This window comes from Stegostoma tigrinum, chromosome 5 (genome assembly GCF_030684315.1).
Source record: "Stegostoma tigrinum isolate sSteTig4 chromosome 5, sSteTig4.hap1, whole genome shotgun sequence".
NCBI classification, from domain to species: Eukaryota; Metazoa; Chordata; class Chondrichthyes; order Orectolobiformes; family Stegostomatidae; genus Stegostoma; species Stegostoma tigrinum.
Genome location: NC_081358.1, coordinates 73,367,407 through 73,380,323, shown reverse-complemented (window position 1 = coordinate 73,380,323; position 12,917 = coordinate 73,367,407). Strand labels below are relative to the sequence as shown.

The 12,917-nt window shown below is 38.5% G+C and overlaps 1 protein-coding gene across 5 annotated transcripts in view; it reads right to left on the bottom strand.

Annotated features, from left to right (window-relative positions):
• The window catches only part of LOC125452078 (nucleolar protein 4-like), a 337,333-nt gene that overhangs the window by 190,956 nt on the left and 133,460 nt on the right, over positions 1–12,917 (bottom strand). The window lies entirely within an intron of this gene.

Below are 12,917 nucleotides of genomic sequence, written 5' to 3'. Positions count from 1 at the left end.
TTCTAGTCTAGAAGAACTCCATATCTTGTGGTGTTGATGAATTACCTGCAGAGTTTTGCATGAGAGAGGCATTCATTGAGAGATTTTTCATTCCCACTCCCTCCAAGGTCATTGTTTCTTTCAGTAATCCTCAGACTGACATTTTTTTTAAAATTCAGATTTTTTGAACAATAACACCACATGCTGTGTGCAACTAAAGGAAAAGTTTAAGATCATAACAAATAGAAACAAGAGTTCGCAGTTAGGCCCCTCCATCCTGCTCCACCATTCAACAGGATCATGGCTGATCCAACATTCCTCACACCCAGTTTCCTGCCCATGATTCCCCTCCTGATCAAGAATCTTTCTAGCCATTTATCTCAGCCTTAAACATATAAAATAACTCAATACCCATAGCTCTCTGTGGCAAGGAGTTCCAAAGTCTCATAACCCTCTGAGAGAAGAAGTTCTTCTGCATCTGTTTAAATTGGCGTCACTTATTCTGAGTTATGTCCTCTGGTCCCAGAGTCTCTCACGAAGGGAAAAATCCTCTCAGCACTTACCCTGTCATGCCCTTTAAAATTATCTGTTTTTCAAAGAGATCACATCTCATTCTTCTAAAGAGTTTCTGAAAGGTAGCCAGGATTCTCCAGAACTTTATAGTTATCTGTATAGACTAGTCTGGGAGAAGCCTCGGGAAATGATCCTTTAATTCTGTGATCCCTCAGATCCTCAAGTAACTTGATCGGGTGAATGTTGAAAGGACATTTCCTTTTGAGAGAGAATCTAGAACTGGAGCTCATTCTTTAAAAGTACGACAGCATCCATCTAAAGATGAGGATACATTTGATTTCTACCAGAGGGCGGAGAATCTTGGAAATTCCCTGGGGACTCGCTCAGCATGGACTCATGGTGGCAACAATGACAGTGGAGACAAGATAGTGCCAAAGAACGGCAACACCGTTCCAGTGGCAAAGGGGCAACTCAAGGGCATGGCTGGGCACATGTACCTGACAGTGGAGCCAGTGGCTTTCCTGCTGCAGTGGCCTATGGGGTCTCTGGACACTTGAGTCTTCGCAAACTGAGGGGTGGCCTTTATGGCTTTGTTTTTCTGGTGGTAAAGACTCATGGCAAAGGCGGGAGGAATCTAGACGTTCCTTTTCTGTTTGGTTGTTCCTTTTATTTCTGCTTGTTTTTAGTCATGTCTTTTATATACTAAGATGGTGGCAGAGAATGCCGACTTTGTACACTTTTCACTGTACACTCATACTCAAGTATACATGACAAAAATCTAAATCTTCTCTCCAAGATCAGTTTCAAGTTTTTCAAACTATTCTTAAATTCATCCATCCTGCAAGAGTATTCCAAATTTTCCCAGTCCCCTTGCCAACTACATTCCAAAGTTCTGTTTCACTGATTGCTCTTGATTTTGCAGTTCCTAAGGCACTGGGTCTGATTCTGAGGCGATCATGCCATAGACCTGGAGGGAATCACCCATAATTTCAAATCCCCATTGCAGTTTGAGACTGTGCAATTATCATTTCAAAAAGCTTCCACGCAGTCTTGTCTTTCTTTATCAGATCACTGTGACAATCTGGTTTACTGACCTCTTTCATATCCATGCCTGATACATTCCATGTTTTAATTCCATGCTGCTAGGCTGACATCCGATCACTGGAGGATCTGGGCCTTGCTCCACACTCTATTCCCAAGCTCCCACCTCCATCCATCTCAAAATAGGAGATAAAATCAGTCCAATCTCATCTGGAGTGGACAGCAGCTGGTCTACTGCCTGTTCCACCATAATTCCCCAGCTTTCCATGCTTGTAAACTTGATTCATCCCAATCTTAGCTTTTCAGTGCTGAAATCCTCAAACTCATCTCCACTCTCTCCAGATTTGATTATTCTAATGATCTCCCAAATTCCGCCCTACATGATCTTTAAGCTCATCCAAATCCTTGCTGTCTGTGACCTGGTTTGACACATTCTCCCTATCAACTCGTGCGTTCGGTGCTTGTCACTGCTCTTTGTTAATTAATATCGGTTTTAAAATTTTCCTCCTTGTTCCCAATCCCTCTTTGGCCTCACAACTCTTCCCCATTTGATTTATTTTTTGATTTATTTATTGTCAAGTAAATTTTTTTGCAAAATAGTGAAAAGTTTTGTATAGTGTCACGACTCTCCAGCACCATCTTAAAACACTTAAACAAACAAAACATACAATACAGAAACAGAAAAATAAACAAATAAAGACACAATGTTCAATTTTACAGTCCTTCTTGTTAAGTGCTCTGCCATGGGCCATGGACCTGGTGACCAGGCACAAATCCTCTTCTTCATGCATTTACCACTGGAACAAAAGTCACCACACTTCAGCTCCCATCCCACAACCCTCCAAGATCTCTGTGCTCTGCCAATTCCAGCTTCCTGAGCATCCCCTAAATTGTAAATCGGTCTGCCATCCCTTCAGCTCTCTGGGTCCCAAGCTCCAGAATTGCCTCTCAAGCTCTCTTCCTCCCTCGTCTTCCCTACTTGAACTTCCAGAACCAGAGCTCACCATGTAAAATATACGGTAGGCTATTTAGGACTATGGTTGTTGACTTATTCGCTGAGCTGGCTTGTTCTCATTCAGACATTATCATCATAGAATCATAGAATCCCTACAGTGTGGAAACTGGCCATTCAGCCCAACAAGCCCACACAGCCCCTCAGAAAAACATCCCACCCAGACCCATTCCCCTAATTTCCCATGACTAACCCACCTAACCTAAACATCTCTGGGTGCTATGGGCAATTTAGCATAGCTAATCCACCTACCCTGCACATCTTTACACTGTGGGAGGAAACCGGAGCACCTGGAGGAAACCCACACAGACATGGGAAGAATGTCCAAACTCCACTCATACAGTCGCCTGAGCCTGGGATTGAACCCAGGTCATTGGTGCTGTGTGGCAGCAGTGCTAACCACTGAGCCACCATGCTGCCACATGCATTTTGACACCATGCTAAGTGAAAGCATCAAGTGGAATCTCTGATGAAGCGGTGTTATTCTACTCCACTTGGAATTTATACTGTCTGGTCCATTAGCGTAAGTAGTATCATTTCCAGTTTTGATCTGTATGGGTTTGTATGTGAGATCCAATTCTATATGTTTGTTGATTGCATTATGGGTGGAGAACCATGACTCTAGGAATTCTCACACATATCTATGTTTGGCTTGGGCTACAATAGTTATCTTGTCCTAAACTGATGGCTTTCATTGTCTGAGTGCACCAATATTAAGGACGGCTTGTTGTGCCATTTTGCTGCTAGTTGATGTTCATGTATTCTGATGGCTAGTTTTCTTCCTGTCTGTCCAATATAATGTTTGTGACAGTCGTTGCATGGTATTTTGTAAACCACGTTGGCTCTGCATGTTGTGGGACATATACAAAATCTTCGTTATGAACAGATATCCCCACAACTTCATCTGTAGATACCTTCTAAAGGGGGACACAGTATGCCCTAACACACTGGCCACACTGCCATGCATCAAGAACATATCGGAATTGACAACAAGACTCCTAAAACAATTAGGAATCAATGTGGCCCACAAGCCCACACCATTCTACTACAAACACTTTCGAGGATTAAAGACCACATTCCCACAACATGCAGAACAACCTCACCCACAATCCGAGCTACAGATCTTCGCTAAAATATTTAGGACTGAGAATAGTGAGGCTTTGGTATTCTGTATCACAGAAAGCAATTGTGGCCAAAACGCTGAAATGTTTTCTAGAAATTAGACATAGTTCTTAAGGCTAACAGGATTAAAGGGTATGGTGAGATAGCAGGAACATGGTACTGAGTTGAATGAATAGCCATCATCATAATCAATGGTTGAGTAGGACCGAAGGGATGAAAGGCCTACTCCTTCCTCTATTTCCTATGCTTCAATGTATCAGAATTGTTGTTGGCCTCCAAGGTAAATCAGACCCTGAACTTTTTCAATCAATCAATGTGAAATCCTAAACAAACAATCTAATGCAATGTTATCTTGCCACAACTGTGATTCAAAACCACACACCAAGTAAAGACAAAAATATCCTGCCGCTGCCAACAATTTATTCATTGTCCTGAAATAGGTGGCTTCTCAAAGATATGCTAAAGTCTGAAGAATGTACCAAGCAACAAATAAAATATTTCTCATAGGTATATTCCAGCCTTGGAATACAAACTTGAAAATCAAGTCAGTATGGCAAAGAAACAACCTTCTCTTTCATAAAGATAGGCTACCCAAGAAAATCTTATTTTATTCTTCCTGGAAAACGTGAACAATGATCTGATATGGATTTGACATCTACAGACAGTTATCCAACCAAATTTAAGCAAGACACTATTGCCTGTATCAGAAATCATGGATGTTATTCCATGGTTCACATAGATTATCATTTTACCAACTGATTTGAAGCTGTGTGCAACCAGAGATACCATTCTTACAATTAAAGAAATATCACATATTGTACTGACATTCAAAGATCATATATGTAGAGAAGACTTACATTACATTCCCCCACTGAGTAAAAGATATGCTTTGACCTTAACCTGCTACACTGAGCTCAAGAACACACACACGACAAAGAAAAGTATTTCAGCAGCAGTATTCCAAACTTTTACTTAACTGAGAAAGTGGCAAACTCCTTCTAAATTAATAACGAAACCTGACATCAAAACCATATGTCTGAATCCGTAAAATAGTGCTCAGTTGTGGTCTTAGTTTCCAAGTCCAATGGCTCCATATAAATTTATGTGTACCTCATATAGTCATTAAAGCAGTTGCAAAAGAAATTAATCCTCTGTCTACACTGATGAAAATTTAGCTACACCAACAGAACACTTATGAACATGGATGCCAAGTGAGTTTTAGCAGATTTATACAGATGAGACGTCTCAACTCCTCAACACATTCATTAAGGTGTATACTGCTTCAACATTTTATCTTTTTGTGTCACTTCTACACAAGAGATTTCCCAATACATGATGTCTACCATCTTACAGGGACTAGAGTCATATGCCACACGAAAGATATCCTGTTGTATAATGAAACCATCCTGTTTCACGCTGGAGTTTACATGATGTCGTGAAATATTTACAAGCAGCAGGCATTATGCAGAATGACAAATGAGAATTTTCTTGGTATTCCGTTAATTTCCTAGGTCACATCATCAACAAGAATCGGATTCAAGCTGATCCCCAGAAAACCAAGGCAGTCAGATTTTCCGACTGCATAGTCCATACACATTCTGCAATGGTTTTTGGGTATGGTGAATCAATTGGCTAAGGTTTTACCAGACCTCATCTCTGTGACTGAATCACTAGAAAATCTCTTAAAATAAGTCACAAGTGTGTTTTTTGGGATGCATAGCAACAGTTGGCTGTTCAGAAGAATATGCTGGTCTCTACTGATGTTCTAGCCCATTACAATCCATTATATGCCAGGATTATAGCTGTGGATGTCTCAGTTGCAGGCCAGAAAGATATTAAAAATTCACTACACTTCAAAGGCATTATCAGATATAAAAACCCAACGTGCAATTACCAAGGGAACAAGCCTTGGTGGTTAAATAGACCTAAGAACAATTTTCTGATTACATGCTGAGCCTCAAAGTCATGATTGAGACTGATCATAAACCTCTGGTCTTTGTGCTGGATGAAAAGGTATTAGTGAAAATACCTTGTCCTGTACAACACTGTCAGCTCTTGTGTGAGATTTTCATTTCAGACTCAAGATATCCAAGGCAGGTATCTGGCATTGGCAGAGTCACTGTTGATGTACTCAGACAGCAACAATGCTTCTGGTACTAAATGTTCACTCATGCCCAGACAACTGCATTTTCTTAGCCAACTTTGACACAAAAACTTAACCTCATCAGGAAGGATCAAAAGAAGGATCTTGAGTGCATTATCATATACAAGTATTGCTCCCAAGGATAGCTTGGAGCTCAGTTTGAGGACTTTGTCACAAAGACTTACTTTGAACATAGGCAGCACTTTTGTTGAGGATTTACTGATTTTCATTCATTGTGCAATGACATTCTGCAGAGGAATCACTGGGGACACTTAGGTATAGCCAAGTACAGAGCATTATGTTACTGGACTGTTAGGGGCAAAATATCCTGAAACTGTCAAAAACTGTGATTAACTATACTACACATATTTTACAAAGTAATGGATAACATAAATCTTTTATTCCCACACAATTTCCTGATAGACCAATCCATGTGCAGATGAGCTTAGGATCAAATCTATGCAGGTCATTCTTACCTCATTATGGTCCATTACTACTCAAGGCGTTTTGAAACTATAAAACTGATATCACTGACTACCAAAACACCTATGAGAGCCCCATGGGCGATGTTTGTCACCCATTGTATTCTAAATATTGTTTCCAACACAAGCCCACAGTTTACTAATAAAATGTTAGAAGACTCTCGACTTTCAACACACAGAGTTTCAAGTCCTATGACTCCTCTTTGGAACTGACAGAGCCTGAAAACCACGGTGTTCATGTGTTCATGTGTTGACAAAGCGGAGGAGCAGTGAGTGGAACAGATGGTGAAAGTGCCCAGGACTCATCTCTCCATTTCATCTTACCATTCACTCTTCCTTCCCCTTTGTCAACAACATAAATACCATCACTTTCCAGCCCTCTTCAGTTCCAAAGAACAGTCATGGGATTCAAAATGTTCTCTGCTTCTTTCTTCACATGCTCTACCAGACTTGCTGGGTTTCTCAAGGCTGTTTAGTCTGTACTTCACATCTCCAGCATCCACAGTATTTTGTTTTAGGTGTGGAATATTGTAATATGATCCTCTGTACTACCTCATTCACAAGCATTCCATGTTTATTATACCATGTTTCCATTCATTCATTCATAAAACCACATTTTTGAGGCACATTGTACTCTTAAAAGATAAACTAAATTAAACGTCCCTTCCAACGTATTACTGTTTCTTTGCACCTTTTAATTCTTAACAGTGCCATGCTGCAAGGCAGTGTTTGGATATGTTCCTGTATCAAATGCTGCCTATGAATAAATGTTAATACTGTAACCTACATAGAACAATGCCATCCTCACCATCATTTCTCCATAATTCACTTGAAACTATGAAAACATTATAATATTAATTAGTCCTTAGCAAGCATCTCTCTGAACCTGAACGGGTTGCAGGATATCAAACAGTTTTCCCCACTAGTATGTTCCTACAATCTGCTGCTCTTGACCTCTTTGAAATTTCCTTACACAGTACCTATTTCTAACTTTTGTTTAGGACTACCATCTTGTACTAATGTACAGGTATATACTTTTTAAATACACATTAAATAGGGCTACCCCCTTTAAGAAATTTACTATCAAAACAGCACTTCTGTGAAACTGCATGAATGAATGTGTAAGAGCTGTCAAAACCAGCAATAGAAAATGAAATCTCACAATTCATATGCATTTAATTTGAGATCCTCTATAATTTTTATTTAGTACATGTATAATTTCTCATTTATTTAGATAATGTGGGTCTAGTATTTTTACTAATATTACTAACTTCAAAGTCAAAAGAACTAATACCTCTTAATTATGTAAGCTCAGACCAGACAGATATTCTAAACCATTAGGAGTAACAGCCAGCATTTAGCAAGTGCTTAAACCATCTCCTGCTTCCCCAGGACAGATGTCATGCAAACTTGTATACAATAGATATAACTATGCAACACCATAGTGCTAAAATTGTAATGTATGTAAAAACTGTGTATAAAAATGGCTACTGTAAAACTGTACTTTGGATTCCATCACCGCCTTGAACTGTGCCGCTGCGCATGCTCAAGAAGGGGTTATTTTCGCCACCTACTGATCTCAGTCATTATTGAACATGATCCCACATAACTTAACTGTAGCAATTCAGATTGTTTCTCAGAAGGAATGCCAGTTGCAGAGTAGGTATGTACACAGCGATAATAAACATGACCATATCAAATTGTTGCGAGCATTGAAAATGTTACAACAGGTCAGGGTAAGGCACTTTATAGAAAAGGTTCTGTCAGGAAACAACTGCTTGAGTAGCATCACTGAGCAGGTTGGATCAGAAAATATCTACCATGCGTTTTCACACTTTGTCACAGACTTCCCTTACCCAACTTCTGGCAATTGTGAAACAAATCAAACACTAGGGGAAGGGTTGGAGAGAAATAAAGAAAAAGGTTCAGCAAATGTATGAATGGAAGTAATCTAAATAACTACTTCAGTTGTGTCCAAGTGTGTTATTTGATGCTCATGACAATTGCAAAAAAGTTTGGGTGGGTGTTGTGTAAGGGATTAGGTTGCAGAAGCAAACTGGTAGTAATTTCATGACATGTCACTGAGTGAAATACCATAGAACACTCTAGAAGAAGCTCCCTAGAAGACACATTAGAACATAGTGAGAGGGCACATGGACCTGAACACTTGGAGAAGATAGTTATTAACAACAGTCAACAAGTCAAAGTCTGATAGATGTTTACCATGTATAACAGTCATTATATACAGTTAGCAAATCATGTTACTTTGACTGCCTGAAGACAGTCTTTGACTCTTGTTGTGGAGAAGGCAATCTGTCTTGAATCCACTGATCCTCTGATGAAGGGTCTAGGCCCGAAACGTCAGCTTTTGTGCTCCTGAGATGCTGCTTGGCCTGCTGTGTTCATCCAGCCTCACATTTTATTATCTTGGAATCTCCAGCATCTGCAGTTCCCATTATCTCAGTGCAGGATCACATACACACACACACAATGGTGTCTGAGGTGGGCACACAACTTCTAGAAGACTCCCTGAAATGGTCCATGAAACCACTCATTTCAACAGAAATTGAAGCTGGGGAACATATACTGACCTGGCTGGCAACTCGCTAATCCCATGAAAGAATAAATAAAACAAAAACGTAATTAACTTTATTATCTGTATAAAAGTTTATTATTAATATTTTAACTTTCCTGACTGGCATTAAATATTCTTCAGATCCATCAACAAATTTGAGTTTGTTGACATTTCCTATTTCCATCTAGAAATAAGCTCTCTGAATTCAATACAATTTGCTGTAAACTTAGTCCCTGACCTAAAAGTCAAAAAAATTTACAAACTTTGTTCCAACAATAGTGTGTGGCAAACTATTGTCCACTCTAATTACACTCTGTACATATTGTCTTTCCCCTAAAGTCTACTTTGATTCTATTTGTGATTAATCTGTACCTTCTTCTTATTGTCTTGCTGGCCAATGGAAATGTTAAACCATAACTACATCACAATAAGAGATAGTGGGCTATAGAAAAATGAAATTATATTTATGAAAACCAAAACTCCAAATTAAAGATCACAATATCAAAGGAATAATCTTGTTTTCTTTGATATTTTTTCTCATCTTGTACATGTTTGGAATTTGCCACAGAAATATTAAAAGATTATGTTATTTAGCAAATTTTATAATTATACTAAATTTCACCCCATCTGATGATTACAAGCAGTCCAGTAAAACATGCCATCTGACTCCTGATTGTAGTTGATGATTATGCTTAAGTAGTCAAAGTAACTTATACTCGATCTCATCACGCAAAAACCTACATCTTGTTTATCTTGCAATAAACTATGCCTTATTACCACAAGTTTATTTTCTCAGTAAGGCCCAACAGAGGTTTATCTTCCACCATGTCCAATTAAATCAGCTCCTAAACTCAGCACAGAAAGAGACTTAGTGGCACTCTACCCACCGCAAGTCACCAGTCACTGGTATCATAATGTACAACATAAATAATATCGTTGATAAATATAAGATTGCTGTACATCTTTCCTTACCTTAAAATCCAGCCTACAGAGATTCATTTAATATTGGCTCACAAAAAATACCATGTGAAGTGAGATTTTACTTTCTGATAGTTGTTGATCATCCAATTCAATTCAAAAATATATACATGCTCTGCGACATGCAGGATGAAAGTGCAACGGCTAGGATTGTGAGACAGGTTCCATCCCTTACCTTGACAATTTGGATAGATGCTTCAAACAAGGTCTAAGTCTACCCAAATTGAACACATTTAAAAACAAACTATGACGAATCTGTTGCAGGAATTTTCATTGCAAATGTTGAAATAAATTCACCTTCAATCCAGTAAAAAGAGATCCAAGTATTTCCAGGTTTTTTCCAACTCTGGGCTGAATTTCATCCTTGGCATGTCACCTTGACAACTAGTATTAATTTTCAAGTATAAATAATGCCGGAATATTATATTTGTATAAAACTGTTTGGTATTAACTCTCCTAGTTTGTTTTGTCCTGAAGAACATTCAGACCGAAGTCCAAATCTGTGGCAATTCATGAAAGTCAGAGCCACTTCAAGTTTGGTACCAATGTTAACAGGACATACATGGGGGTTTCTGTATGTGCTAAAAGCCACAAAACTGATACTGTCATGATATTTTTCAGCTCTATCATTGATTCAATGCTGTATTTGCCAACTTGGACTACACAGACTCATTCAACATATAAGTGGCTTGCAAACTCAATGGGACTTCTGGACTGAACTGAACTGAATAGTTGCTTCTGAACCAAGTTTTTTTTAAAAAAAAGTTCAGAATAGATTTGTCACAATTGAAAACAAAGCTAATAGCTTTACATGTTTACCCTTGCTGTCATAAACACCACTATATTAATATATATTTTGATTTACACCACAGTCAGCTGCTCTAGGAGAAAACGTACATTGGGTCACTGTTTCAGAAGGATTCTCTGAGCTTCTATTCAAAGACTATGTTTTACAAAATTAACCAATGCTTGTCTGCATCTAGTTTGAAATCCAAATTCAAATGATATGAAGAATGTGAAATTATATAGCTTCATCACACAGGGAGTCACAATATTACTGCAGTACAAGAGGCTCCATCCTCGTAATTATTGATTAAGCTTAAGATTTTCACTTGTGTGGATGGAAACAAGGTCTGAACAGGTCACATTGGCTCAGGACGCTTTCAGAGTGGGGGAGTGGGTGCTTGATAAAATGGAATTTAATGGTAATACAGGATAGTATTGTGAGGGATCAGACAGTGTCCATACAGCCATGATAGTGAATGTAGAAGGCTATGCTGCCGAAACAGTGCCAGGATTCAGGACATCTTCTTAGGACAGGTCAGGGAATTGGAGTTGGAGGGGTTGAATTCAGTTTTTATGGCCCATGTAGATATCAATGTTATAGTAGGTTTGGAAAACGAGCTTCTGGACTGACAGTATGAGGAGTTAGGCACCAAATTGAAGAACAGAAAATGAACAGTAGTAATGTCAGACTATTACCTAAGCCACATGCCAATTGACGGAAGACACACAAGATTAGGAAAATGAACACCTGGCTGACAGAATCACATGGAGAAGTGAGTTTTGGTTTTTGCAGCATTGGCATCAGGACTGAGGATCAGTGCTGAATTGCTAGGTTGGTCTGTACCTGAACCGCAATGGGACTGGTGTTCTTGCAAACTACATAACTGGGAAAGTAGAAGGATTATAAACAAAATGACTGGAAGTGAAGGATCAAACTCGATCAGATATAGTAAATTATGAGACTACTTATGAGACAGACTTTTAAGAAATAGCATCATCTGCTAACCAGGAAATCAAATTGTGTTTTAAGAACTCTAGCCAATAGATTAGTTTATTAACTAGCTTTTTAGAAATGTGACAAAACAATTTATCTTAAACACACAATGGCCATGAATATTCTTAGGAACTATTCCAAAACAATTATTTACATTGTAATCACTGGCAAGATCATATACCAGAGACACACGTTACATTGCCACTGCACCATAAGCACCTTTATTCACCTCTAGTCTTTCACTCTGACTTTGTTTTGGATCCCAAAAGGGGCATGTGAATTGCTTTGACACTCTAAGAAGAAATCCAAAAGCTACATTTCCAAATGCAAGAGCTAAAGCCTTACATCATTGATAAGGCATTTTAAAGTCGAAATAGGACATCAGAAGAAAAATAGCATACATCATAAAACACCAGACAGGAAAGAATGTGCTGCACAATGTGTCACAAAATAAAGCCATCACAGCTGTGAAGCATTGTAAATAATGATTAATAGAGGATTATCATAAAGGTAAACTGAGGCTTGGAATGATAAAGCAATATTTTAAGTTGAAATCAGATCAGACAGACAAAAGGTAACAGCTACAACTAATAGAAACAAACTGTAAGAAAGCAATGGCATACTGAAAAGTGTGTGTTTCTGAATGATAAAAAAAGTGTCATAAACATAGTAAAAACAGCTGAAATTGTGTATAAATTCCGGGTTGTGCAATTAGTTTATTCTCCAGAATTACCTTTCAATATTAACGTCTAGATTCTGGCTATGTTTCTTTATTTCCTAAGCTTCAAGAATATCTGTTGAAAAATATCATAGTATTGCAATGGGTGAGATCTCATGATGACAAACCAATGTTTCACAGCATCTTTCAGTTAAATATTCTAGCCATCCTTAGGCTCATTAAGGTCAGAAGGTAGGGTCATTAGACTTTGACTCAAGAAACATTGAGAGGGAATTAATGAAGAAGTGGAGAGGAGTCAAGGACGAAAGAAAAGTGAACCAAAAGTACGAAAATGTTTTCACCAAGAAGGTAAGTTTGCAAACTCTTCTGAAGGGCAGACGATCTCCTGCGCCCACACAGAGAGGTGTGGATGTTTTGCTTGAACTGCTCTTCTCTATCCAGGTCCAAATTTCTGTTTGGACACATAAACTGCATAGTTGTTTTAAAACTCAACATAGAGGACAGTAACAGTGAAAAACTGCTTTTGATATTTAGTGCAATTTGGAAGAATGCTTGCTTACAGTCAATTTTAATGAGATAGTAGGAACTGCAGATGCTGGAGAATCTGAGATAA